The sequence below is a fragment of the Opisthocomus hoazin genome, chromosome 3, assembly GCF_030867145.1.
Source record: "Opisthocomus hoazin isolate bOpiHoa1 chromosome 3, bOpiHoa1.hap1, whole genome shotgun sequence".
NCBI classification, from domain to species: domain Eukaryota; kingdom Metazoa; phylum Chordata; class Aves; order Opisthocomiformes; family Opisthocomidae; genus Opisthocomus; species Opisthocomus hoazin.
Genome location: NC_134416.1, coordinates 89,682,157 through 89,705,455, shown reverse-complemented (window position 1 = coordinate 89,705,455; position 23,299 = coordinate 89,682,157). Strand labels below are relative to the sequence as shown.

Here is a 23,299-nt window from a genome sequence, read left to right as displayed (position 1 = left end):
TCAGGAGCTAGCAGTCGGGTTGCTGCACACGCTACCTCCCGTTCCGCTTTTATAGCCTTTAAAGTCTCTAATACTGTTCGCCAAAGCTCCTGGACAGCCTTTATTTCCTTTTCTTCCTTTTCCTCTCCCACTATTGTCTTTTCCCACATTGTCTCTCCCAACTTTTGCCATTCTGAGACAGAATACAGTAGTCGGGTATCCACAAAGTGACCCAATCGCTGCCCCAACTTAATCAACTCCACGAGTTGTTTTGCCGTTGTGTCTATTCCTCTCTTAGAGAGCATACCGATGAGCAACGTTGCCGCAACCTCTACTTCCATGCTTGCGGCTCTGGCCTCCACCTTAAACTGTGTCTGCTCCAGGCAGCACCGGTGGGCCTGTTTTTTCTCTGGGAGGTGGCCATCCATGTCTGCCCTGCGACTCTGCACCCAGGCAGCACCTCTCCCAGCCGTTGTTTCCGCACTCCCTCCTCTCGCTGCTTACTGCAGTCTCGGAGATTTGCAGGGAAATCAACCATCCTCTGCTACCAATTGTTGGAGTGGGAAGCTGGTTCGGTAGTAACGATGTGATCCCAATATAGGTATAATCGTTCTCCTTTATTAGTCAGCAAAACAGGGTTTATATAGCAAAGCAATTATAGCCTCTGATTGGTTAGTTACTCTTAATCATATATGGGCAAAATTGCTATAACTCGCTGCGATTGGCGCAGAGCTTCATCTCCATGCGGAAGCGACGATAACGTAGGAAGCGGCGAGGAGGCAGGAAGCGGCAATGTGGCAGTCCCCCTGTGCCAGCATTCCGTGTTCGCCGTGTATGCCACAGGGCATACTGTTTCTCATTTTCTGGCAGCTGGTTATACAGTGGGGCCTCTTCAGCATGTGTCACCTCCTCCTCTGGCAGTACTCCAAAATCTTTGCCTTCTGGCCAGTCCATGATTACCTCCAGAATTCCTGGGCGACTGGGGTTTCCCATTCGGGTGCGCTGGGTGATCAGCGCGACCCACTTACTCCACGTAGCATCGGTGGCATGATGTGTAGAGGGGACTCTCTCTTTGAACATCCAGCCTGGGACCGGCAGTCGTGGTGCTAGTAGGAGCTGTGCTTCAGTGCCAACCACTTCCGAAGCAGCTCGAACGCCTTCATATGCTGCCAGAATCTCTTTTTCAGTGGGAGTACAGCGGGCCTCGGATCCTTTGTATCCCCGGCTCCAAAACCCCAGGGGTCAACCTCGAGTGCCCCCTGGTGCTTTCTGCCAGAGACTCCAGGTTGGGCCATTTTCCCCGGCTGCGGTGTAGAGCACGTTTTTAACATCTTGCCCTGACCGGACTGGACCAAGGGCTACGGCATGAACTATCTCCCGTTTCATTTGTTCAAATGCGTGTCCTTGCTCAGGGCCCCATTCAAAATCATTCTTCTTCTGGGTCACATGGTACAGAGGAGTTACAATCTGGCTGTAATTTGGGATGTGCATCCTCCAAAAATCCCCAGCACCTAAGAACGCCTGTGCTTCCTTTTTGCTGGTTGGTGGAGACACAGCTGCTATTTTGTTGATGACATCCATTGGGATTTGATGCCATTTTATCCCCAAAAACTGGTTCTCTTGTGCAGGTCCCTTGACTTTACTTTGCTTAATGGCGAAACCGGCTTTCAGAAGGATCTGAACAATTTTCTCCCCTTTCTCAAAAACTTCCTCCGCTGTATCACTCCATACAATGATGTCATCGATGTACTGCAGATGTTCTGGAGCTTCATCCTTTTCCAGTGCAGTCTGGATTAGTCCATGGCAAATGGTGGGACTGTGTTTCCACCCCTGGGGCAGTCGATTCCAGGTGTACTGGATGCCCCTCCAGGTGAAAGCAAACTGTGGCCTGCACTCTGCTGCCAAAGGGATGGAGAAGAATACATTAGCGATGTCAATTGTAGCATACCACTTGGCTGCCTTTGACTTCAGCTGATATTGAAGTTCTAGCATGTCTGGCACGGCAGCACTCAGCGGTGGTGTGACTTCATTCAGGCCACGGTAGTCTATTGTCAGTCTCCACTCTCCAGTAGATTTTCTCACTGGCCATATGGGACTATTAAAGGGTGAGCGAGTTTTGCTGATTGCTCCTTGACTCTCCAGCTGGCGGATCAGCTGATGAATGGGGAGAAGGGAGTCTTGGTTAGTGCGATATTGTCACCGGTGCACTGCTGTGGTCGCGATTGGCACCTGTTGTTCTTCAACCCTCAGCAACCCCACAATGGAAGGATCCTCCGAGAGACCAAGCAAAATAGACAGCTGTTGAATTTCTTCCGTCTCCAAAGCAGCTATGCCAAAAGCCCACTTATATACGCTTTTGGGTCCTTGAAATACCCTCTCCTAAGATAGTCTATACCAAGGATGCACGGAGCCTCGGGGCCAGTTACAACGGGGTGCTTCTGCCACTCCTTCCCAGTCAGGCTCACTTCAACCTCCAATACACTCAGCTCTTGGGACCCCCCTGTCACTTCAGAAATACACATGGACTCTGACCCTTGGAAATCTGATGGCATTAAAGTACACTGTGCACCAGTGTCCACTAGAGCTTTATACTCTTGAGGATCTGATGTGCCAGGCCACCGAATCCACACTGTCCAATAAACCTGGTTGTCCCTTTCCTCCACCTGGCTGGAGGCAGGGCCCCTCTAATCCTGGTCAGAGAATTTTCTGCTCACCTGCTGTAAAAATGACTTGGAGATCACTTCAAGAGGATTGGAATCAAGATCAAACTGTCTACCTGGTCTGGAGAGCTGACTACTGGAAACTGGAGCAGCATTTTTCCTAACAGAATCCCCTTTTGTGATTGTTTTACCTTGCAGCTCATGCACTCATGCCTCTATGGCTAAGGTAGGTTTTCCATCCAACTTCCTCATGTCCTCTCTGTGGTTGCGCAGGTAAAACCACAGGTTGCCCCGTGGTGTATAGCTTCTGTATCCTCTCCCCTGAGCAGAGAAACGCTTGCCCCTAATGGCTGAGATGCTGGCCCTTACAGGTGGGGAGTAGGACATATTCTCTTTGATTTGCTGGACCTCCCGGTCCAGTTTCTCCACAGCTGAGACGAGGGAGGAAGAGAGACTTTCCTCATATTGCCGGAGTTGGACAGCCACCTCATCCACTGTTGGTGCCTCCTCACCTCTCCAGTCTGCTACTGCCAGTGAGTTGGCATATGAGGAGGGTGCACTCCGTACAAACTTCCTCCACATGGATCGTGTACACTGGACTTCATCTGGGTCTGTGGGTAACTGCTCATTGTCTGTGTCATAGTAAACCAGCTCCCGCACAGCTAATTCCCTCAAGTACTGAATACCCTTTTCCATATTGGCCCACTTGCCAGGATAACATACAAAATCCTCACTGAAGGGGTAGCTCTCCCTCACGCCTGAGAGAAGTCTCCTCCGGAGGCTGAGGACTTGTTCCTTTTTCCCAATGGCCTTGTCAATGCCCCCATCCCTGGCCAGGGATCCCAGCTGCTTGGCTTCCTTGCCCTCTGATTCCAAGCTTCTGGCCCCGTTATCCCAGCACCACAGCAGCCAGGTGACAATGTGTTCGCCTTGGTGGCAGCTGAAATCTTTCCGCATGTCTCGCAGCTTGCTCAGGGACAGGGACTGGGTGATGATCTCTGCCTCTATCTCCTGCCATGACCCTAGCTTATTGTTATCCTTCCCGGAGTGATCTGCTTTCTTTGCGTCTTTCTTTAGTTTTACGGGGGCGACTGCTACCGGCACAGGTTGGTCATTTGGCTCAGCTGCGATGCCTGCAGCTGGAGCTGGGGCTGGAGCAGCCGCCGTGCCCGCTGGGGAAACCGGGGCCGCCCCTGCGATTGTGGCATCGGCAGCCGTGGTGCCGGTTGTGTGGGCTGTGACAGCCTGCTGGGCTGGAGGGGCTGCAGGGGTGGCTGGGGGGGCAGCGCCAGTCGCAGTGCCTGCTGCTTCATTTCCCCCCCTTTCCCCTTTAGGGCACTGAACAGTGTTGAACAGGGCAGCTCGGTAGGTGTGGGCCAGACCCCAGCACATTGGGGTGATTTGTGTCTCTCTGGAGTTCCCAGGGTGGCAGCACACTTTTTGCAGATATTTCACTAGTTTGTCCGGATTCTGCACTTGCTCAGGGGTGAGTTTCAAAAACATCAGGGGTGTCCACTGCCCTAGGTACTTGCCCATGCTGTCCCACACACCCAGCCACTCATAGCTATCCAGCCCCGGGGCAGGTCTCTGCACGATGTTCTTAACTACTTGTTTAACCCTAAACAAAACCTGCAACCCATTCAGGAGGCATGACAAAAGGAGAGTGCTGCCCTGAGCATCCCACGGGTACTCGAAATTCTCAAAAGCCATTAGGACCGGCCTGAAGGAGAGAGGAGGGGTGAACGAGTGGGGGAAAGTATCCCCTCTGGTTTTCCCCACAGATTGGGTTCCATTATTAATAAATTCTAAGATATAGGATCCAAGGTATGGAAGTGACCGCAGTGCCGCATGCAAATACAAGCCTAATTTCATGCACAGTGATGTTACCAGGTCGTAAGTCGATATCATACAGTACAGCAAAATCGTCATCCTGATCCTTTTCCCCGAGGTTACGAACATCACCACAGGGAACACGTACAGCAAGTAAGGGTTCAAATACCACAGCCATTTGATTAAAGTCAGAAGCATTTTTTTGCCGGCGACTGTTTAACTAACAAAATAAATGCGTATAACAAAATCTAAGAAAGCTGTTTTAATACACTCTGCTCAGCCCTGCTGTTAGCCCTGCCCCACACTTGGGCGCCAAATTTAATGTTATGGTTTGGCTGCAGCTGGCAACAAAAGCGCCACGCAGCTGCCTCTCCCCCAGCTGGGGTGAGGAGGAGAATGGAAATAAACAGGCAGAAACTGGTGGGTCAGGATAAGGGCAGTTTAACAGAAAGCAAACAAAGGGAAGAGGAACAACAATGATACTGATAATGAGAATACGCAACACAAAACAGGAGAACGCAGAGAGCAACTCTCACTGACTGCCGCTGCCGCACGCTCCAGAGCAGCGAGAGAGTTCCTGCTGCCCGGCTCCCCCCAACCAGAACCCAGCATGACGAGACATGGTATGGAATACCCTGCTCTGTTTGGCCAGGTTGGGTCAGCTCGCCTGGCTGTGTTCCCTCCTGGCTTCTGGTGAAAATTAACCCTGTCCTGGACGAACCCAGGACATTTTCGTAGTTCCTTTTCTGATTTAGTTCTGTGTTCTGTGACCAACAATATAGTATCTCATGCATGCCTGGGAGGTTGTTCCTTTTATTCCGCTATTAGATGCTACACTGTGTCACCCAGTCATTGGCTTCCTTAACTTCTATGTCTTTAAGTAGTAATCTGTGATAGACAGAGTCCAGATGGACAGTGAAGTGATGGTCACCTGAGGTAAACAGTAAAAGTACTGAAGGGCTACGCATAGAGAACTGGGTTTGTTTAATGTTAGGGGCACTGACTTAATGTTATCTACCATGACATTTGTGCTTTTTGGAGGTGTTTCAACTCCATTTGTCAAAGTCTTGAGATAAAGAAGATGACAAGATGTACTTTCTGGAGTCAGTTATCCAAATAATTTATGCCAAGTGTTGATTAGATTATTTTATGTACTTGCTGCAAGTGTAATCTCTTAATTTTAGAAGAAGTAATTTGTTGAACAGCACAGCTTCTCCGACATACGTGGTGATTTTTAAAGGAGTTACAGTCTCTACAGTGTTATTGAGTTAACTGTCATATACTGTTATTTAATAAAAGGAAGCGCACAGTGTGCCTCATTTGCACATACTCAGAAGAATTCTGGCCAACAATTCGCCTTGTCATCTTTGAAAATCTGTGAGTCTTTTGGAGCTTTGAGGCATGAGAGGATTTGACTTCCGATGCCTCTAAAGAGGTGGACACACTGCCTCTGCTGTAGGGTAGGAAGGCGCAAAGACAGATATTGATTTTTGTAGCTGTGGTCTCACAGGGCTTTGCTGAGTCGTGTAGGTGTAGGATAAGGTGTTTAGCAGTGCATAAAGCTTGCTTTGGCTATATTCTACCCTGTCAGATGTTGTGTAGTAACTGAAGCAGAGCATTGGCCTGAGCCAGTTGCTGTTGAGCTCCTTCTGATTTTGCTATCCTTACTGTCAGAGCTATAATACATGCATGAAGTCCTTAAGCAAGTTTTAAATTAACTACTTGTATAACCATACCTAATATAGAGGTCTTGTGATAAAAATGATCAGCATATAACCCTGCAAAGATGTTTATCTGTTGCTTGTTATGGGGGGTTTCCACTGTAGACCTGCACAGGCTGGTATGTGCTGTGCAGCACATTGTCTTAATCTATTGCTTTTATCTCCTCCTGTTTTCCTGCAAGGGTCAGTATGCAGTTTTTCTATATAGGCTATGAAGATATACTTGACTTGCTTACGTACAGCAATCTACGCTACAGGCAGTACTAGTGGAGTGTGAGAGACAAGATGTTGAATTAGCTTCCATGCAAATTCCTCAGCTGTCCTCATTCAGAAGATCTTATATCACAAATAAATGGGTATATAAGGATCTGGTAGATAAACCAGTCTTCTGACGTATGTGTTGGAATAAAAGCACAGAATTCTAATATTAATTGCATCATTAACTGGCCACAATGTAGAAAACTTATCCTCCTGTACCAAACATAGTGGGAACGGATATTACTACATTGAATATCCTTCTCGGACCAAAATACCATATTGTCAGCAAATAACAATTTGGAACAATACTGGACTTTTTGGCTTCAGCTGGTAAAATCTGTGTCTTTGAAGAAAATGTCAGCTTGAGAATTGATATAATGATTCAGGAAAAAAAAGATATGAAACCTTATTTTCTGAATGTAAGTAACTAAGAGCTGCTAGATATTGCCAATGTAAGAATGTAATAATTCCTGTTTGGAATTGAAACAGAAAGTGCCATTAGTACAAAGCAAAAGTCAAGAGGGCAGCACGTATTTAGCAGTTTGTATTCAAAAGCTGGAGAGTAGTGACCTGACAGAAAATGAACAAGAGGTGCGTCGAAAGGGAGTTTGTATTCTTGAAGAAGGTTTCTGATGTTTGGTATGTCTTCTTACATTGTAAGCGTGGTTGGGTTATTTTGGTGGGTTTGTTGGGTTTTTTTGGAAGGAAAAGCTTCTAAGGTATTTTGAGCTTGTTACATGCTGTTAACTGTTCAGTGGTATCTGATCACAGCAACGTTGTTCAACTGAACTTGTCTAAGGACAGCTTCAGTTTCTTCCTGGCATGCAATGGGGTCCTGTGCCCTGATAGATTTTGCAGCAGATGTAAAAGGCTAAATTTGGCAGAAATTTCCCCTAACAGTTCAGTAACTCTAGCTGCTTCCTTAGTTCAGTCATCGAAGTTATGCTAGACATCTCCAAAATTGTCAGCACCTTTTCCAGCGCTGGCTTGATACCTTCCTTCAGTAGCTGTTGATCTAAATAAGTCACAGATTTCCAGAAGAATGTACACTTGTTCTTTCATAGTCTCCTCTCTGCTTTCACAATTCATTCCAACAGCTTGGACGCTTCCCAATTGTTCCTCATCATTTTGGTTCGTGATAATGATGTCCATAAGATAGAAAACTGTGTGGGTAAACCTCTGCTTATTGTAAACTTTTGGATCTTTTAAATACATCTAGTGCTTTGAATTGAGAAGTGATGTAAATGAGAGAATATCTGTATTGATGTTAACTGTCATAATTTTCTGCGTTTCTTTTCGATGGTTTCAGGAGCACGTGAATCAGCACTATAAAGACTGATAAACAGTTAATCCAGGGGAGGAGATGGATTCCCATAGAGAATTTGGTCACTGTTTGTATCTTTCACAAAGCCAGGACATCATTGGCATGGACTGTTCTGCAGATTCTGTGGTACAACTGAGAATTCCATTAGTAAAATACGTTTCCCTCTTTGGACACAGAAAGAGGATTGATCTCTCTCACTCCGAGGAGGACTGCCTCAGAATTAAAATGGCTTATTTCTGAAGCTGGATGTGGCTTTATTTTAACTACTTGTTTGGCAGACTTTCTCTAGTAGAGTTATCTTAGGGTTTTTAGCTTTATCTTAGGATTTTTATCAGGAAATGGATAGAACTCTATGGTTTGCAAACCCTCTATTTTTTTTGTCTTCAGTCTCTGCTTTGCCTGCATTGAATTGTTTAGGTCTCAGAGTGCAAGGGCCTGCACATACCATGGGAGGTCTATTGCACTTCCCGCAGATGTTCCTTGTTGTGATTAGTAGGGGAATCTTCATTCAGTTTGATGGTTGCCTTGTCAATTACTGCAACTTTGTGTTGGGATAGGAAGTGCATAGAGGTGGCTCTTGAGGTATACAATATAAGTAAGTAGGCGGATGCATTGGCTATTTTTTCCGTAAGCTGTGCAAAGGTACATATCTCCACAAGATAAGGTCAGGAGAAATGGTAGAGGCATAGCAGAGGTACTTATTAAAGAATATTCTCTGGACTGGCAATACATACATGTGGAGTTGTCTTTTAGACTTGTGGATCTGCAGAACAAATGAGGCGTCACCTTTCCCATATGCAAGTGTTACATAGCTTTTGCTGCTGTATAATTTAGCCTGAAGACTTCCCGTCTGCTTTGACAGCTACCCCTAGTCCCAGTTCTCTTTCTGTAGGAAAGAGACGTTTGCTGTGGAACAAATTAATAAGGAGAGAAACAGTCCAGAACTCATACTTGACTAGAAGACATGGATAACAGAAAAGCAAGTATTTACCTCTCAATTTATGAATATCTCTGTGGCGCACATGAGCAGTGGTGTTTTGAGACCAGCTACAAGTGTTAGCAGAATGTGAGCCTGTTGAGCTTCTACATAGTAAGTCTTGCACTTCGCAGTAGTTAAAAACTGCTCATCACTCTGTATGTTCTTGTGGAGGTGATTTCAGTGCCTGTTCTGCAAAAGAACAGTAAGATTTTTCTGGAAATGATGTTGATGCTTGAGTGAGCAGAGAGAAGTAACTTCTATAATGGATACATGCATCATTGCTTTGTGTAATATTGCAACAGAGCTTTTTCCAAGAATGTAGAATGTGTATGAAGTCAGACCACTCACAGCAAAATTAGCTTATTTGGATCCAGGCAAAAAATGAAAGCACTGTGCTTAAAGAAGGATCCCATTGACATGACAATTGTCTTGCATTTATTCTTTGGTCTGAATGCAAGCAGCCTTGGCTTATGGTTATTTAAGGTTTTGATTGGCTGGGTTTTTTTGGTTTCATGTCACGTGACTGCAGCATCATGTCTCTGAAAAATGTTGGCCTGTCTTTGTTGAGCTGTTTTTCATAGGCTTCAGTTTCAGGTTAACTTGCAAGCATTTTATTACATGCCATGAGAAGAATTCAGTGTGTTTGGTGTTGCCCTACTCATTCACAGTGGTAAGGACATATCAAAGCTATTGCAAAAGGTGAACTGAGCAAAACTGTGCTCTTGCTGTAGATTTTGTCTTCTGACATTCTCTTGAACACCTCACCTGAGAGAATTAATTAACTTGATTTCTGAGTGGGTTACAGTTTTGCATACGCGGTTTTCAAAAATACCATGTTCACCAATTAAAACTCTTTTGTTGCATAAAAACCTTCATTTACGTGCATAGTGTTCTATATGACTTGTATATAATCTGAACTACGAAGCATGATGTCTACCAAATAAGAACAAGAGCAAATTTAGACATATTTCTGAAAGCTTGGATTTGGTATCTGGAATACCTTTAGCTTTTAGTTTGTTTTGTCATGTGCAAGTCTGGACTTTTAAAAAAACACTTGTTTAACTTCAGCTTGCTTCTTAATTTTTCGTATCAGCAAGAATTGGCTTGAACTCATAGATCTCCTGTTTTGTTTCCCATCTCCTATCTCCCCCCCCCTTTTTTTTTTCCAAATGATAGGAAAATACTTTTTCCACAAATTTTTGTGTGCATCCAGTTTTTGAGTGAACTAACTAGCTTTGTGCCTGTTCAAAGTAACTTGATGTTTCTGCAGGTTTGTAGCGGACTGACCAAGGCTGTACCCAAAGCAAGAACATGATTTAAAGTGTTGAAATGTCAATTGTGTAGATCTCAAATACATGCAGTTATTTTTTCTCTCTGTGTGCTTTTTTTAATTGTGGGCAAAGATTAGGAGGAATATTTTGCATGTCAAACTACTATAGATTTCCTGTTTTCCCTTTTTAAATAGTACAGTTCTCTTCAGGTGGATATCTCTTCAAATATTCTCCTACTCTAATTTTTAAATGTTTGAGAGACTGTTTTAGCCACAATTCTGCCTTATTTTCTGTCTTGCCTTTTGTTTGTAAAATGGGAATAACTGCTGGCAATGCAGACAATTGCATTAGCAATTAGAAGTCTCTAACTGCTGTTTCGGAAGAGATGAAGATAATAGGGATATGGGGAGCAGGACATGGTTGTGAGTGTTGGAGTTTTAACACAGATTTGAATCTCCCATACAGGGAACACACATAGAATGGGGAGATCAGAGACTGTCTGCGTATTTAGAACTTTCCTGCGACCACACAATTTTTTGTGGGAAGGCAATCTTCCAGAAAGGGAGGCATGTACAGTTTCTTTTGTTATTTAGGTTATACATCTTGTTCTGTTTTAAAGAAAACTTGAGCTGTTTCTGCTGTGTGCTCACCTGCAGTCTGGAGTCTCCTTTCTTGAAGGTTGTGATTTGGTCCTTGGCCGTTTGTCATGACAAACAGATGTTTTGCGGGTTTCTCTGCATGTGACCTCTGGATATGATACTTCTACCATTGTGGTTTGTTTTTATTCTTTCACTTGGTGTGTCATTCTTGATTTCACACCTTTCTATCTCCATCCATGGTCAATGGTTCCCACAGACTGAGCCTGCTCTCTCAGTTAACGCCAGCTGTCTATTTTTAATGCTGCCACCTTCTCATATTGCCAGCAGAAAAGGTTGGCAGATACATGTGCATCCGTGTTTGCTCCCTGTCTTCAGGATCACTAAAACAACCCCTCCCACATACACACACTTTTTTACTTACCTGAATGTATCTGACCTCTCAGAGTTCACTGTCATTGAACTGTCACCGGGTTCAGAAATTGCTTTCACACTTATATGTGATTTGCCACATGGAAAAAATCCCAGCCCTGTGAAATCCTTTGAAAAACTGGAATGTCGCTGTTGTAAAACCATCTGACAATTGTATTTTCTTATTAGGATGGTCTGATAAAAATCTGTTGGTATTCAGTTCTGTGTTATTAAACTCTAAAGGAAAATCCCACCTTGAATTAGGTGAGACTGATGCTCTGGCTTCCATAGTAGCATTTTTGGAAGCAATGAGCTGCTATTATAGTCCCCAAATAGATCAAGACATATCACTTAATGTTTAAATTATGTTTCAGAAATAGCTATGCAGAGACACTTCTTATCTATAGTCCTAAAGGGTATTATACTTTTCTCAAAAAAAAAGCCCAAACTGGTCTGTAACTGAAAATATTTACTTGGAGGGTACGGGGGAATGTCCTGAAGCTGGAGGGGAGCTGGGTACCTCAGCTATCAGCTAGTGCTTTTCTTGGCCACAAAATATGAGTAAAATTGCAGTATGGTCATTAACAAACAGCTGCAGTGCCTGAATAATAGAGTGCATATGCTATATGTGAATTAAAGGTTGCTTCTTCCATCCCTTTCCCTTTATGTTTCTTGTCTTCAGTCAGTGACTGTTCTTTATACTGAACAGTGTAACTTCTGAATTAGGATGGGAGTTTTATCAGAGACCACACTGAAACAGAGTGTTCCAGACATCTTTCTGTATAGAAACAAGCAATAAAATGTTCAAATTGCACTTGTAGTTTTACTTCAGCTTCACAGTGATTTAAAAACATGGCCCTGCAATAGATAACCTTTCCTTTGCCACCGTTTTGCATTGTTCTTTTCATGCTGCTCTGATGTGGATTGGCCCAATGTAAGCAAAATGACAATTTTGGTAGCTATAGAGATCCTGCCTGGGAATTAAAAAAGCCCTCATAATATTAGACATTGTAAAGATATGGAACTGGACTTTTTGCTGAAGCATCACAAAATGGCAGGAAGAAAACAAGAAAGAAATTATAGGAAAGTTAGCAGCACATAAATTTTTGTCTTTTTTAAATTTTAAGGAAAAACTGAGAGGAGAACAACTTCTTAATGATATGTTGCTCGAAAGAAGCTTGGATCCTCACTGTTGTTGCATAATAATGAGTTGGATTCAGTTATTATTCTGTTCCTTGTGCAATGGTTGACTTTCAAGGTCTAATTCTGTTCTTAATGAAAGCATAATTTAAGCTCTAATATCATGAGACTTAATGAGTGAAGATCTGACTATGTCAAGTCCTATTTAATAATGCCATTTTTCTTTGACCTCCTGTAGTTGTGTTTGAATTTTGTCTAAATTGAGTAAGATGTCGTATCACATAATCATACAATATCTAGTCCTTAGTGGGATACTGAGCTTTCTTGTTCTGAGTCTCATTAATAAAAATAGCACTGTCTTATTGTAACTGTTCAGTGTCTACTGTGGAGATTTAACTTTTCTTTGCTCAGTCGAACACGATGTCCTGTTCTTGGTTAATTGCTCTCATGAAAAGAGGTAACTTGTCTTCCCTGAATGTCAGTACAGTCAAAACATGAATTCTACATGTGGAGAGAAAGCAGTAAGGAAGGTTACTGGCTGTCAAAAGCCTGAGGGGACTGGGTGCTAACACGAAAGTTAATTGGGTTATGTCTCTCTTCCTATCCCTGATTGTCATGTATTTATACAAATTCAGGTTAATGATATAACAGAAGTCCTGAAAAATAGCTAATAATCTGAAAGCTGTCCTTGACAATCTTTTTCTTTTCATACTTATGAACAATTTTGTATAGCTTCTGTGGGTTAACTGCTTAGGATCAAATGCATTCGCTTTTGCTGAGAGGATGTTTGGCCATGCAGCGTTGGCTGTACTCTAGCTTCCTTTCAACAGTGTTTGTGCTGGACACTGTTTTATTGTATATAGACTGGTCTTCTTTTTAACCATATATTTTCACACTGCTGGGGAGAGTGAGTCAAAATAAACCTAGCTGCTGGGTTTTTGTGTGTCGTTCTTTTGGTTTTGGTTTTGGTGGTTTTTTTTTTCTGGGACATGAATGAGATGTGTCAGCTCCTATAGAATTGCTGGTGAGCTCTAGAAGGATGCCTTATCTGTGCTTCCTACTTTTCTTTCCTGGGTTATCGAGCAATGAGTTCATGTGTGCTGCTTTAACTGGCAGAGAAACTACAGGTGATGTTGGTTCTTTGCCCTGTCCTGTCAGCTGTAATACCTTTGCCATAATCCTCTGCACTTCAGCAGCAGAAAAAGCTTTTGAAACTGCAGCGGCTGTATCAGCTTCTTCAGCTCTCTGAAAGACAAAATGCTAAGTATTATTTTAAGGAAATAGCTTCTTATCACTAGCTTGTGTAGTAAGCTCATCACAGCCTGAGGAAGACCAGCAGATGAAATGATTAGCTATTGAGAACTGTTAGTAAATCTTCAGCTATCCTTAACTACTTTCTTTTACTGGTATGTGACTGACTTAAAGAGCACTATGACATTGTCCTCTTGGGTTTTCATGTTTTGGATGTGCTCAGCAGTGTCCCTGGCAGCTGTGAACTGTATTAGGTTGTTAATGCTGTGGTTAACAGTATGATCTCTGTGTGCGTGCCCAGACTAGTGCATATCCTTAGGTTGACAAGAACCAAAGAGTGTCAAATAAATTGAGCCCTCAGGAGAAGAAACCAGTACATCTGCAGAAGCCTGATTCTGAGGCACCGTCTTCCTGCTTCAGGACTGATTTGTCCCCTGTCATTTGGGTCTAAGACCCGTCTGCAGCCTCTTTTTTTGCTGTCCATTTGTTACATCTTTCTGTACTCTGGCTAACTTCCCTGCAGCTGTCACTCGCCACTGCTTTGTCCTTTAATGTCTGACTTCCACCTGAGTTCTGCTGACAAACTGCTAGCCCTTCATGCACCTGAAAGATAGATTTCTGTGTTACTGAAAAACGTGGTCTGAAATTTCCATGTCAGTTATTGGATTTTTTCACAGAAGTAGACAGCATTCTAAGGATAAAAGCTGTACAATAAAATTACTGTCTTTTATCCATTGTGTGTGTATAGTTACTATATTCTTTGTGCAGAGTCCAGGGGATTGAAAGCCAGAACATCTCTTTTCTTTGTATGGTATCCATTTGACGTGCAGCAAGCAGACTCCCCAATCCGTCAGACTGTACAGTAGCGATGTTTATTTGGCACCGGGCGGCATGGGGGTAGCCCCACCAAAGTCGTGCGTACCGAGCAGCAACTCGTCTCTTCAACTTATACAACCAAGTATTACATATGCATTAGATTTACCAATACACCTATACATATGCATAACCTGTCCCCACTTCCTATTAAAATTAGTTCCAAGGGGTCATTTCCATGGACTCCTCCCAACTGTGCTTGCGCAGGGCCTCCTCGTGGTGGTCATCGGGGATCATGGGGATGAAGATAGGTGACTCTTCTTCGTCACCTCTAGTTGACCTTTTGTTCTTGCGCAGACTCAGCTGTTTCCTGGCTTCCATCCAAACTGTGGGGTCAGTCCCAAGCGGTTCTTTAAGGCACCTCCCAGCCCCCATGAGACTACACAGTAATTAGCAAAACATGAGGCGCCATCAGCCCAGCCCTCCGCTATGCACGTCAAAGAGCTACACTGACAGCGCTCAGCGATCCACCAACATTCCTTTCAAACCCTTCCTTCACGTTGACAAGGAAAGTTGAAGTCCTCCCAGACCGTTGGTAGCACACGTTTTTATCTCTTTTCAAACTCAGGCCTGTCACGAGAAATGAATTTGCAAACTCCTTTGACGTAAGTTTGGGCACACACTTTCTTCAGGCTTCAGAGAATTTTCCAAATACTTCTTTGCAGCTTTTTATCGGTAGCTAACCATTACATGGATCTTTATTCTTAAATATCCCGATTTAACATTATTTTTCTTAAACTGAAAAAAAACCTCAAACAAACCCAAACAAGTGGATTCTGCTACGCTTTTAAATTAATTTAGTCTCTTCCTCTAAGCCCTGTATAGCCATCAGACCTGCTTTCTGCTTGGACTTTTTCTTTTCCTCACCCTCCTTAAATCCCATTAATCTCTAATCCCTTTAACTCATTTTGGGGTTTGCTTTTGTTTGGAAGCTTTTACCTACTACACGTTTTTGCCAAGTCATTTTGTTTCTCCAGTCCCCCTCTTCATTCCCTGCCCAAAACTATTTTACCTGATGGGCTCATAGCTTTTGGGTTTGTCCTGGTTTCAGATGGGATAGAGGTACTTTTCTTCCTAGTAGCTGCTGTGTTTTGGATTTAGCATGAGAATGCTATTGATAGTACACTGATGGTTTTAGTTGTTGCTAAGAAATCTAGGACGTTTTTCCATTTCCCGTGTTTGGCTAATGAGCAGGTGTGTAAGAGCTGGGAGGGAGCACAGCCAGGCAGCTAACCCAAGCTGGCCAGTGGAAGTATTCCATGCCGTAGACATCATGCTTAGTTCGTAAGTGGGGGTTGGCTGGGGGGCAGGAACCGTTTTCCGTGAGTTCAGACGTTTTCCATGAATTTGGCAAAATCCAGGAGTTCCACACAATCCATGATTGCTGCTTGGGGACTGGCTGCGCAGTTGGTCATTGTGTGGTGAGAAAAATTGTATTGTGTATTGCTTGTTTTGCGTATTTTTTATTATTATTATAATTGTAATCATTATTATTTCCTCTGTTGTCTTTTAAAATTATCTTTGTATCAGCCTACGAGTGTGAATTTTTGTCCATTCTCCTCCAGATCCCACTGGGGGGGTAGAGGAGTGAGTGAATGGCTCCGTCGTCCTGGTTTCCCCCTGCCAGGTTAAATGATGACAGGATTTGCCTTTTTTTTTTTTTTTTTGAACTTCAGATTTTATTTTTCTGGAAATGGAATTTTCACTGCGAGTGAAGCACTTAGGGAGGAAATGCTACAAAAATAAAGGTAAGAGGAGAAAAAGGTTAACTTCAAATGTAGGAGAAGAGAGTTTTCATGAAAGAAGCCTAAAATGCTTAGGTTAAAATAAAGCCTGATAAAAATAATGACGGCTAGTTTAGTGAGCTGGTGAAGTCCTCCTGCTTCAGACTTTCAAAGCATGGCAGTTCACAAGCTGTCACAGTTTCAGATACTTGGAATGATCTAGGTGCACTCTGCTTTACCCTTGCTCAGTAATGACACAAAAAGCACCTGGAGGGAAACTGGCACTTCCAGGTTCAGTTCCTGAGTGAATGACATGTGTTCTTCTGCCCTTGCTGCCCACTCCCTGACTCCAGAGAGGCTTCTGCAAGTCAAGACTATTGCTATGATACAGAGAGAGCATTTTGCACTGCATTTTGCATTGTGTCTCTCTTTTTGCTTTGCTCTCCTGGAATGGTGAGAAAACTGAAGACTACATTGCCTTGTAGTTGTGTGGTACATGAAGCCATTCAGTCCCACTCCTTATGTCTGACTTGGCCAAGACACTGGAAGTTATATTTATAGGTTGTCTGGATGTCTTCGTTGTCAGCCCTAATCTTTCCCTAAAGGGAGTCCACTTCTGGTAAACAGACATGCACTCAAAGGTGCATGTGTTCCAGAAGCAACCACTACCTTAGCTGAAGATCTCTGTATCTTCTCCCTAGGATCATTTTTCTGAGGATATCTTCTGGAAGGGTATCTTCTTTCCCAGCAGTTTGCCAATGTACTCCTACTTGCATCAACATATAGATGTCTAATTTCAGTATCCTGGTTCTACTCATTAATTGGGTAGAAGTCTCTGATGCAAGGTGATACATCAAGTTTTGTGTTCTTAATTGGTTCTTTTACGATCACCTTTCTTTAGAGCTATTACATAGTGCAGCGCAAAGAACCTGGTAGAATTGTGTTACAGCATAGTTCTTCCTCTGCCGCCTTCCTCCCTTCAGCTATATTTGTCAAATTTTTACACAAGTCTATGCTTTGAGTTAGTCATACATTGTTCAGTTTTATCTAAGCAACTGTGTTCTCTTTTTCATTTGTAAATTTTTGCATTGTATATCTAAGTTTTGTAATTTTGTACTTGATTAATATATACCAAGAAAGAGATCTTCACAGGATATGTTAAATACTCCATTACACTGCAAGGTTCTAGCAGCCTGGCTAGCCTACCTAGGGACCTGGCTTTAGTTTGGGACTTTTTTTTGGCTGTGAATTGAGGGGCTGGAGGCCAGTAAAAATGGTGAGGTGTGTAGCCCAGACAGAGCAGAAAGTGAAAACTGTAAACCACAAAAGGAAAAAAATAAACTACCAGACCCGTGGCATAATCTGCTTCTTCATTAAACACATTAGAATTATAGAGTGGGTTGGAAGGGACCTTTAAAGGTCATCCTGTCCATCCCCTTTTCAGTGAGCAGGAACATCTTCAACTACATCAGCTTGCTTAGAGCCTCGTCCAGCATGACCTTCAATGTTTCCAGGGGTGGGGCATCCACCACCTCTCTGGGCAACCTGTTCCAGTGTTTCACCACCGTCACTGTAAAGAATTACTTCCTTATATCTAGTTTGAATCTACCTCCTTTTAATTTAAAACCGTTACCCCTTGTCCTCTCGCAACAGGCCCTACTAAAATGTCTGTCCCCTTCATTCTTAGAAGGCCACTTCAGGTACTGGAAGGCTGCCATAAGGTCTCCCTGGAGCCTTCTCTTCTCCAGGCTGTACAGCCCCAACTCTCTCAGCCTTTCCTCATAGGAGAGGTGTTCCATCCCTCTGATTATTTTTGTGGCCCTCCTCTGGACCTCCTCCAACAGGTCCACGTCTCTCATGTGCTGAGGGCTCCAGAGCCGGACGCAGGACTCCAGGTAGGGTCTCACCAGAGCGGAGCAGAGGGGCTAAATCACCTCCCTCGACCTGCTGACCATGCTGCTTTTGATGCAGCCCAGGATACAGTTCACTTTCTGGGCTGTGAGTGCACATTGGTGGCTCATGTCCAGCTTTTCATCCACCAGTATCCCCAAGTCCTTCTCCTCAGGGCTGCTCCCAATGCCTTCATCTCCCATCCTGTGTTGATACCGGAGGTTGCCCTGACCTGTGTGCAGGACCTTGCATTTGGCCTTGTTAAATCTCATGAGGTTCACACAGGCACACTTCTTGAGTTTGTCCAGGTCCCTTTGGATGGCAATCCTGTCCCTCAGGCGTGTCAACCTCAACACTCAGCTTGGTGTCATCTGCAAACTTGCTGAGGGTGTACCTGATCTTGCTGTCTGTGTCACTGATGAAAATATTAAACAGTACTGGTCCCAACAGGCACCCCTGAGCGACACCACTCATCACTGATCTCCACCTGGACATTGAGCTGTTGACTACTGCTCTCTGGATGCATCCATCCAGCCCATTCCTCATCCATAGTCTACCCATGGAGTTCTTCTCTCTCCAGTTTACAGAGAAGGGTGTTGTGGGGGACCGTGTCAAAGGCCTTACAGAAGGTCCAGTTAGACAACATCTGTAGTTGTTCCCTTGTCCACTGATGTAGTCACTCCATCATAGAAGGCCACTGGTTTGGTCAGGCAGGACTTGCCCTTGGTGAAGCTGTGCTGACTGTCTCAAATCTCCTCCCTGTCCTCCACGTGCCTTAGCATGGCTTCTAGGAGGATCTGTTCCATGATCTTCCCAGGCAGAGGTGAGGCTGACAGGTCAGTTAGCCTTGGACTTTGTGCTGCTAACATTACAGCGACATTCTTGGAAAATTGAAAGCATCCGTTAGATGAGTGATGTATTTTACAGAGACAAAGTACAACCCTTTTTTCCTTCAAATACGACTAACTGTTGTGATTAATGTACATAATGTTTCTAGACTACATCAAGACAACTTGGTATGTTATCACAAGTAGCAAGAAAAAAATGTCAGTCTAATAAATGAACAGGAGTGAATGTTTTAGGAAACCTAAAAGAAGAGTGTTAGTAGCCAAGAGATCGTCCTTAATTGCAGACAATTGTCACTTAATTGCAGACAAGTTGTTTGAACTTGTAACACTTGGAAAAAAAAAGTTAATATATTTGTTTTGTTTTTCCCATGGAAACGAGACATTTATAATAAGCTTCTAAAACCAAGTTACAAATATACACAAAGAAACTGATTCTTTGTAGCAATTACTTAATAGAAAGAAAGTGGTTTGTTTGAGGTTTTTTAGTTGTTGTTGGTTGTGGGGTTGTTTTTTTTTTTCAGTTTAACTTCATGACTGAAAAGCTGCTGTCAGGAAGGGCCTTCCTGAGTGTGACCAGGGCATTAAAAATGGTGGAAAGAAACTGAGGTTATGACTACATTGTGTGTCATGCAGTGTTCATAATATTATCATTTTTCATAGAATCATAGAATAGTTTGGGTTGGAAGGGACCTTTAAAGGTCATCTAGTCCAATCCCCACTGCAATAAGCAGGGACATCTTCAGCTAGATCAGCTGGCTCAGAGCCTCGTCCAGCCTGACCTTGAATGTTTCCAGGGATAGGGCAACATATTCCAGTGTTTCACCACCCTCATTATAAAAAAATACTTCCTTATATCTAGTCTGAATCTACCTTCTTTTAATTTAAAACCATTTCCCCTTGTCCTCTCGCAACAGGCCCTGCTTAAATATCTGTCCCCTGCTTGCTTCTAAGGCCCCTTTAAGTACTGAAAGGTAAGGTCTCCCTGGAGCCTTCTCTTCTCCAGGCCGAACAACCCCAACTCTCTCAGCCTTTCCCCATAGGAGAGGTGTTCCATCCCTCTGATTATTTTTGTGGCCCTCCTCCTGACCCACTCCAATAGGTCCATGACTCTGCTGAGCTGAGGGCTCCAGAGCTGGACACAGGACTCCAGGTTGGGGTCTTGCCAGAGCAGAGTGGAGGGACAGAATCAGCTCGCTTGCCCTGCTGCCCACGCTTCTTTTGATGCAGCCCAGGATACAGTTGGCTTTCTGGGCTGTGAGTGCACATTGGTGGCTCATGTCCAATTTTTCATCCACTAGTACCCCCAAGTCCTTCTTCACAGGGCATTTTTAGTGGACCTGGAGGGGGCTGATCCTGTGGCTTAAGAGCCTGTAAATGAAGAGCTACATAGGTTTCTTGAGAGACTTTGCCTCTGTTATTTCTACCTACTCAGTCTGTTTTCTCCTCTGCATTCAACCTATAACTGTACAGATAGAAGAGAGGGCTGGAGCATGTTGTCCTGCTGAGTAAAAATGATGACAGTAGCTTCTCGGAGCTCTTTGAGACCTTCCTCTAAAGATGGGAAGGATTGTAGCATTGCCACTTCGTAATTTAGATGCTATGGTACATGGCATATGTGTACCATACATGGCGTATCAAAAGTGCCAGAACATGTTGTGAGTTAGTCAATAGTTGTGTTCTTAGGGTATTCCACAAGACTTGGCATATCTTGCAACTGTAGAATTTTTCAGTTAATTATGGTGCTTTTCAAATGCGTTTGATAATATTTTAGTAGATGGGAGGAGGAGAGAGGATGCTTTTGGAATATAGAAAAAGATAAAAAATTTCAAAGTTAAAGCTTAGCATTATTTAGGAAACTTTTACTTGGGATATAGTTCCAAAAAATTCCTTTACTCCCAATCCTATTTTCAGTGTCACTCCAATCAATTTTTTTTCTGGTAAAGACTATTTGACATGATGCACATTTCTTATTCTTTTGGGTCCAGCAGCAATACTGCATTGCCCATGTAGGTATCCAATTTGTGTTTACACCTTGAGTTGGAGGGAAAAGAATCTCATTTCCTTTTTCCATGTTAGTGTGACAGTGAAAAGACCAAATGCGAGAGGTGGGAATGGCTGTCTTAGACCAGAAGGAGATGTTCTTTGCTCCTCTTAGTGATGTGGTTTTCCTTTTAATACGGGGGGGGTGGAATCACGCTTTTCTATTTTTTAAGTGTGGAACCATAAATTCTGCATGTTTTAATAAAAATAAAAGGAGTCAACATGAACTTCAACACTTTTTACTGAAAGTGGTCGTTCCCTTTCCCATTGTGATGATCTTGACTGATGATCCAAACTAAACTGTACTAGTCTTCATTGGAGACTCCCAGGTAACCTGTGTGCTACAGAAACTTATATATGAAAGGTCTGTACATTAGGCTTGGCTGTGAGTCTGCAGTGGACAAGGTTGGCCTTAGCGTGGTGTCATGCTGAAGCTTTACAGTGATTGTTAATGCTATCTTTTTGTGAATGAGAGGCAAAACAAAACCAAGTCCTGACCTCTTGAGCTAGTTGAAAGTTCTTGGACATGTTTTATCAGAAGAGGGATGTTAATCCTATTAATGAGAATCCTGGACAAATTCCAAGTAGTTAGTTGCAGTTTATTCCATCTGTCTTTCTGGTTAGTGAAATACTGGATTATATTCGTTATTTCCGTATTATCATGTTCTTTTACTAGCTAATTCCTTGAGATACTGCAGCATATGCTTCACCTAAAGCAGAGAAGTAGTTGCAAACAGCAAAGTTTGACTAGGAAACAGGTTAAGTTTATTTCTGGCTAAAATAGGGAGTGCGAGGGATGTAAAGATTTGCTACATGTTGGGCTGTGTTGGAAATAAAGGATACTAGTAATGAATGGTCTGTAAAGGGTTGCATTAGTGTTGAATTTTGTTGTGAGTAACAATTTATTCTTGTTTTAAAAGCCTGGGATGAAATTTCATTTTGTGTTTGTTTAACTGAAGTAGAAGTCACTTCCTAACTGTTGGTGTCTGAAACTGAGAAGTCTCGCTTCCCCCTTTCTGTGGTGGAGGCACCCTCCACTGAGGGGGATGTGACCTCTAAAGGTGTCTGAGAGAAGAGCAAAGATAAGTCCATGACAGATGAATTGCTTTTGACAGTGGCTCTTTGATGCTTGAATTAAAATTAGATTTCTATGCATAGTTTTTCTAGCCTGAGATTTCTGTTCCTAGTGCACACTTTCTCTGTTCTTGCATCTCTTGTTTATTCCAGTATAAACAGCTGTCACTGAAAGGACTAGTCCGGATTGTGTGGTGGTTTGGGGGTGTTTTACTGATTTGCTTGAAATGCTCTCTAAATTGACATAAAAATAAATGCTTTAGCAGCAAACAAAACTTGTGTAGTAGCATGTTTCCCAGCAACATGGACTCTCAAATATTCCTTTGACTTTGAGGGTTTCATAGTGTTGTAAACAATTGAAAACATGCTCTGCTATTAAAGATGGTACTGTTTATGTAAGTATCAGAACATATTTTGAAAATTTTTCTACTTCATCTGTTAATTTTCAGATTGAAACGTATGGCTAAATTTTCATGTGTAAATTCTTGTTCTAAAGAGCAGGGAATATGTAATTTAATAACACAAGAAAAGGTGTGTTTTGTGTGTGATGTAATTCATAGAAAATATTTTTTTTTAATTATGAGTGGCCTCATACCTGAATTTTAAAATGAATAACACTAAATATAGTTTTGTATTAGGGAAAGGAAAGGACCAGTGTGTACTCCACTACATTATCTACTGCCTAAACTGAATATTTTAAAATACTTGAAAACAGACTTGCATTAATACCCTTTTGGTTAAACACATCTCTGTAGTGAATGCGGAGTTTCTTTGTAAGTATTTTTTCAGCTGAACCCTTTGGCCTGATAGGTGTAAAAGATCTGCGGGAGTGACAGTATAAATTATAAATAATTTACAAATAATTTGCAAACTGTGAATTTTCCACTCTACTTATCAGAATTTGCACTGTACACTGTTACCGAAATATATTCTCCGCTAAAAGTAAACCTGTGCACGTAATTTACTAGTGTGGAAAGAACAGCTTTCTAGTGGTGAAAACTACAGCAAGGCTTCAGCTCTGAATTTCTGCCGATTTTAGGAGTCTGTCAGACTGCTATGCTGTGTTTTCCATGAGCCTGTAATGTTTTATGAAGGCGATTGTCTAAGAAAGATGACAGGTATTGAATTTAAATGCATCACTTCAAAATTTGTCAGTCTTTAGTAGAGGAGGAATTTCAAGTTTTAAAAATGCTTTTCAATAGTTTGCTTTACGCAACAGCATTATTCTTAATTTACTTGTGAATACATGAATAGTGACCCATGAATAATATGTTATAACCAGTTACTCAGAGAGGAATTGAAACATTAAATAACAAACCTCACCTATGATGCTTCAGTTCTTGGTTTTTATGCATGCAGGCTTTCCAAGTGATCAACCAAATGAGACTATATTTGATCTGATGAGCTGGAGGCATTCTGGCAGCAGGCCA

The 23,299-nt window shown here is 42.8% G+C and overlaps 1 protein-coding gene across 1 annotated transcript in view; it reads left to right on the top strand.

Annotated features, from left to right (window-relative positions):
• Positions 1 to 23,299, top strand: part of TPPP (tubulin polymerization promoting protein) — an 86,233-nt gene that overhangs the window by 36,975 nt on the left and 25,959 nt on the right. The window lies entirely within an intron of this gene.